The sequence below is a fragment of the Mastomys coucha genome, unplaced genomic scaffold, assembly GCF_008632895.1.
Source record: "Mastomys coucha isolate ucsf_1 unplaced genomic scaffold, UCSF_Mcou_1 pScaffold13, whole genome shotgun sequence".
NCBI classification, from domain to species: Eukaryota; Metazoa; Chordata; class Mammalia; order Rodentia; family Muridae; genus Mastomys; species Mastomys coucha.
Genome location: NW_022196895.1, coordinates 70,750,715 through 70,757,185, shown reverse-complemented (window position 1 = coordinate 70,757,185; position 6,471 = coordinate 70,750,715). Strand labels below are relative to the sequence as shown.

The 6,471-nt window shown below is 47.0% G+C and overlaps 1 non-coding gene across 1 annotated transcript; it reads left to right on the top strand.

Annotated features, from left to right (window-relative positions):
- Positions 1–5,174: 5,174 nt before the first annotated feature.
- LOC116087879 lies at positions 5,175–5,309 on the top strand. Its single transcript, XR_004117669.1, has one exon. It is a non-coding gene; the product is annotated as a small nucleolar RNA SNORA22 (small nucleolar RNA).
- Positions 5,310–6,471: the final 1,162 nt, after the last annotated feature.

Here is a 6,471-nt window from a genome sequence, read left to right as displayed (position 1 = left end):
ATTCCTTCCTGTCTCTTAGAATGGAAGAGATATTTATATCCTAATGCATTACCACAGGTCCCAAAACTATTTAACTTAGGTAGGGGCATAATAGTCTCTTTACTAAATGGTGATAGAAAACTGGGTATTTTCAAGAAGCAGGGTGAAGTTGGGCACCATTTTGCACTACACACAAATATCACCTAAAAATTGAATCAACAATCTAAATATACGAGGTAAAACTAAGGGTTGCGTACAGGACTCAGCTCTGGTGGCAGCATGCTTGCCTTGCCTGGCATATATAAAGCCCTGCATGTTCCAGCTCCAACACCACAGGAACCATACAGTGTGGCACAATACTGTTGGAGGCAGGTCAAGGTCATTTTCTGTTACATAGCAAGGCCAGGCTCAGACATATGAGACCCTATCTCAAAAATAAAATAAAATCCTGCAGAGGCCATAAGAGTCTTAGAAGAAATACAATTAAATGTCCATGATCATGCGTTTGGCAGTGGTTCTTAGGCAAAACAACAAAAGGGTGAGTCCCAAGAGAAAGAAATAGATGAACTAGACTTAATCAAAAACAAAACTTCTGTGCACAGAAATAAATGAAGACAGTGGGGGGGGGGCCCTACAGGATGGAATAAAAATATTTACCAGATCATGTATTTGAAAAGGGATCTGTAAAAAAACATATACAGAAGAACTAAATATAAAAAGCCTTTAGTTTAAAATGGGCAAGGGACATTTCTCTATGAAGATACACAGATGGTCAAAAGGTCCATGAGGAGATGCTTAGCATCAGTCATTAGTCATTGGGGAAGTGTGAATCAGAACCACAGTGAGATGTAACAACACATCTACTAGATGCCAGGAACCACAAAGAGAGGAAACAAAGTGTCCATGATACTTGATTTAAATTTGGATGACAAGAAATCAGTTTGGGTGAGGAGACACCACTTCTAGGTATACACTCAATGAATTAAAAAGCAGGTTCTCTCAACAAACGCATGTACACAGATGTCCATTACAGCACTCTTTATAACAACCAAGATGTGGGAACAGCCACCAATCCATTGTGCGGTGACTGGATACATTGTGCGGTGACTGGATACATTGTGTCACATCCATATAACAGAAAATATGTTAAGGCTGTGAGTGAGCACAGACTTTGAGAGAACTTGGGTAGCACCTTCTAATTTTCCATGCTGTCCCCACTCCTCAGTGCAAAGTGCCAACGTGTATTAGCTCCGCGTCTCGGACATCTTATGAGAGGAAAGAGACAGAAGATTTATTTTAGGCATGCGCATTGTGTCTCTTCCTCTTCAGGCTTAGGCTCCGGTTCCGGCGACATGGCTAAATGCACCAAGAAGGTCGGAATCGTCGGGAAATATGGGACCCACCATGGTGCCTCCCTCCAGAAGATGGTGAAGAAAATAGAAATCAGCCAGCTCACCAAGTACACTTACTCCTTCTGTGGCAAGGCGAAGATGAAGAGACGAGCCGTTGGCATCCGGCAATGTGATTCCTGCATGAAAACACTGGCCGATGGGCCCTGGACCTACAATTTCTGCCATCCGAAGACTGACGGAACAGAAAGACCAGTAGAAGCCCTACCATCCGAGACTTGATTCTTGCCTAGCTTGCAATAAACGGGTTAATTTACGGAAAAAAAAAAAAGTTTGAGATCATAGTTTCGGAGAACTCCCATCCGCCACAGCGTGGATGATGTGGAGAAGGCTCTGCCAGTGGCGGTGAAGTGTGTAGTAAGTAGTGTGTCCACTTCTCGACTGACAAGGAAGCAGAAGGCAGGCAGAACCTCGATCTGAGCTCTCACCTTCACAGGCCCAGCCTGTGTGAAGTAGGTCTAGGCAGGCACCACCCTCCGAAAGCCCCAAAGTCCTCAAGAACAGTGCCACCAGCTAGGGAACGAGCGTCCAAAACTGAAGTCTGGAGGGAGGTATTTCAGACGCATGCCATAGTACAGTGAGATCTAATCTGGTCTCAACTCTGTTTCTTTGGAACTTGGCTGACAGGAAAAAAAAAAAAGACGGTGTAGGTTAAGTCATTCCGATGAACAAATTTATGCTAAGATATGCACGGCTGAGAGTTATGTAATGTTGCATTTGAAGAGAAGCTTATTACCTAAATGTACAGTTTAATGAGCCCGTATCTCACTGCGGTAAGGCTTTTGTTTTAGGTGGGCAGGTAATCTGGATGCTTCTTAACTGACATCACTTGACACATTTATGCGTGAGCATAAATGTGCGCATGAGTCACCTGGGAATCTTGTTAAACTTGCTTTAGAGTCAGCAGGTCTGGGGTGGCCCGAAATTCTGTATTTCCAGCAAGCTCCCATGGGGTTCTAGCACTTAAGGGGCTACCCTTAGTGTGGAGGGTCTCGATGACGCCCCGCCTGCTGCTGGCAACACGGGTGTTCTAGGGTGAGTTACTACTTCTCAGAGCACCTTCATCGTTCTGTCATATCTCCTCAAAAAGTCCAGAGTTTTCAAGGTACACAGTGTTTCTCTTCCTAGTATGCACCCTCAAGATCCCAAAACACCCCCTCACACACACATTCATGCATGTTCGTAGCAGCACTACTTATAATAGCCAAAAAGATAGAAACGACCCAGATGTCTATCACCTGATGGATACAGAAATAAAAGGTGTTAGATACATATGCTAGAGTATTACTCAGCAATGAAAGAAATGAGGAATTGGTCGAGTTTACGAACCTGAAACACCTAAGAAGAGAGAGAGGTACACACAGGAGCCATGTTTCTCATGTACTCTAGGCTGGCCTTAAACTCTCCGTGTAGCTGAGGCTAAGCTTGAGCTGAGGCTAAGCTTGAACTCCGGTCCTCCTACGTCTGCTGTTCGTGTGCTGGGACCTCAGGTGTGTGCCACCGGGTGTGCCCAGGTTTATGGGCTATTGGGGATCAAACCCACAGCTTTATGCATGCTAGACAAGCATTCAGCTAACCGAGCTACACCCTTGGCCCTGATTCTGATATGGAATTTTGGGGTGTCTTTGAGAAGAGTAGAGCCTGTGGCGGGGAGCGGGGGAGGGGGGAGAGCTTACAAATGATAACTGTTCCACAGAGTGCAGTTTGAATGGCGAAGCCATATAGCTACAGTTCTCAAAGTAGAGACCTTAGGCACCAGCAACACTTGGGAGGTGTTGGAACGTAAAGCATTGGGTCCTAGCTCCGATCTACTGGATCAGAAGTCTGGGGAAGAGCCTAGGAATATTTTTTTTTTTAAAAAATAACACTTAGAGTATACAGCATGATGTTTTAATATATATTAATATATTAAATATACATATATACACACTCTGAAATGTTTATTATAACCAAGCATTTAATATATTCCCTATATCATACAACCGGATTAACTCTTTTATGTTCTGGGTTGCTTGAGCCATGGGTTCCCACCTAGGTCAGAGAAATAGCTTTCCCTAAAGGGCCTCCCAAGGGTCCTGATCAAGAATATGACATTAGCCATAGTCAGCATGGTTTCCAGAATATAGTCCTCCCAAGTGAAACTTTGTTTCTTTTTGGTCACTGGCAACCTTTCCCCATTTTCCAGCTGCTGTGTTCCCTAATACTCCAGCCATCTATCTATTCCGGAAAGCTTTCCAGGAAGAGTCTGATGTATTCTGGAATTTGGGGAGCCCTGCAGATGGGCATCAACTGCTTCCCAAGCATGGAGCAGCACCCCACCAGAGCAGCTGACTACTGTGCGCTCACGGGTCATGACCCTGGGTGGAGGGAGTCCTTAAGGGAAGAGGATTGGAGTGAGAAGGTGACAGAGGAAAGGGCCAGCTCTGCCCTGGGTTGTTGGGCACAATCGGTGAAGCACGCTGGGAATAGGAATGCTTTTTATCTGTGTGTCCTCTGCAGTCAGAACTCCTGCTTTTTCCAGGAGGGAAGGCTGCTCAGACCCATCCGTGCGGAGGTCATAGCAGCTTCCAGGATATTTCTTTTGAGTCATTTACATTAAAGGAAGAAAGGAAGAGGGGGGGGGAGAGGGAGAGGGAGAGGGAAAGAGGGGGGAGAGAGGGGGGGCAGCATTCTAGGGAAAGCATAATTTCTGAAGTGGAATTTTCAGCTGGGGGTGAGAGGTCGTCCCAGGTAGGAGGCTGACTAGCCCTCAGAGCTTCCTTCCCAGGCTCTGCAACCACCCCCAAGGTCTGGCAGCTCGTTCCTTGGGCATAACTGGGTGCAGAGCTGGTAGGTGGAAGTGGAGGAATTTCCCATCAGCCCTTGGAATTCCTCCTGGCCCCATCCTCTGTGAAACGGGCAGCAATTAACATAATTGGAGCAGACTCTCTTTGTCTCCATTCCAGACTGTAGGCTTGGGCCTCCCCGACCCAGAGACATGCTAATTATGTAAGGAATCCTCAGTGCCTGTCAACTGGGGTCCTCCCTCAGAGGCTGAGCCTGCCTCCCTTGATAAATCTGGGTAGGTGGAGCCCTGACCTTTCTCATCTGGGAAACTCAGATGAGTTTCTAACAACCAGCATTCTCCCTAGCATGCCTTTGATAGATAGCTTCCTCCTCCACATTTCCACCACTCCTTACAGTGGCAGCATGCTTGGTCTTGCAATTGAGTATTTTTTATCATCTCACTTGGGATTAGTTCTTTCCCACCGGGACAATGGTCCTGCATGAGTTGTATGTTTTACTTAGCCGCTCAACAACAATCTTCCAGACACTGTACCTAGCCCCAGGGACACAAATATTTAGAAGGCATCAACTAGGATGAAGTGTGTGGAGTCCACCACCCAGAGAACAGGGGGGTAGAGCAGTGTGCACTCTCCCGAAGAGTATGAGGTGTGCCTGGGAAGCTGTGAGGTAGGAAGTGGGGAGCTTGGAAGGCTTCCTGGAGGTGAGGCCTGAGCAACGTTGAGCATAAGAAGTGGCATGTCCCACAGCGGTCACAGGCAGAGTTGGAGAGGCTTGAACAGGGTAACACAGATGGGGAGGGGGGAGTCAGGGGCTCTCCTGGGATTGTGTGTGGCTGAGATGGTGGTCAGAACATCCACCTAGTGGAGAGCAGCTGGGTTCTCAAAAAGCTTTATCTTTCAAATTAAAAACTTTGGGGGTTCACCTGACCTGAGGGTCCTGGGCAACAAGCAAAAGATGTTTTTTTAAAGATTTATTTATTTATTTATTTATTTATTTATTTTGCACAGTGAACACCCAAGTGTGCTCTCTAGTTTCCTTGGCCTTGACTCTGCGCTAGAGTAAAGTCTGTTCTTTTCCCCTGCATGGAAAGGAGTCCTGTGTCCTTTTAAATGTATTCAGAAAATCACCACATCATCTTAATAAAAAAGAAAGAAAAAAAAGTTATTTTTGTGTATTTGTATGTGTATGTGAGTGCGCTCGCGCGTGCGCACACACACACACACACACACACACACACACACACACACACACACACAAGCAACCTGAGAAGGACACAAGACTGCACCGAATCTCCCGGAGGTCCTGGGATGGAAGGAAACTCACCAAGAGCAACAGGTGCTCTAACCACTGAACCACCTCCCTAGCCCCTGCCTTATATGCAAGGACTTTAGTGGGTAGCAAAGCCAGAGCTGGTTTGGAAATGAGCTACAGCGTGGAGAATGGACTGGAAGTGTGAGCTGAGAGTGGGGACACCCGAGGGGACTGAAGCTGCTGAAGGAGACCAGGCGGAGAAAGGAAACCCTGAAGGAGACAGAGCTGGGGGATGACGGCAGCCCAAGGCCTGGAGTAGGAGCGGAGTCCCTGGGTGGCTGGGAGGAGAGAGGAGACGGGGACAGGACCGACTGTGGCTGAGGAGGAGGTGTCTCCTGGCTAGTTCATGTAAGGGTGTGAGAGGAGAGCATGAGGGTCTAACTTGTGTGAGAGAGAAGGACCAGAACCAAAGGGTGTGTACAACTGGTGCCTCAGGACGTCTTGGGTTGGAGCTGCATTTGAACCCTTGCGTTGCTTTTTATTAGTTATGCAAACCGGAGGAGGACAAAAATCTACAAGCATCTTTATAGGAGATCCTGTCTTATCAGATTTAAGTAAAGAAGACAAGCTATGTGCCTTACTTTGGGTTTGTATGGCTGGGGTGAAACACCATGACCAAAATGCTAGTTGGGGAGGAAAGGGTTAATTCGGCTTACACTTCTACATTGCTGCTCATCACCAAAGGAAGTCAGGACAGGAACTCACACAGGGCAGGAGCTGATGCAGAGGCTGTGGAGCATCTACTTACTCCTGGCTTGCTCTTCATGAATTCAGCACACTTTCTTATAGAGTCCAGAACCACCAGCCCAGGGATGGCACCACCCACAATGGGCTGGACCCTCCCCTATTGGTCAAGAACTCAGAAAATGTTCTACATGCTTGCCTACAGCTAGGTCTCACAGAGGCGGTTTCTCAATCAAGGCTCCTTCCTCTCAGATAACTCTTGCTCGTGTCAGGTTGACATACAATCAGCCAGTATACTATG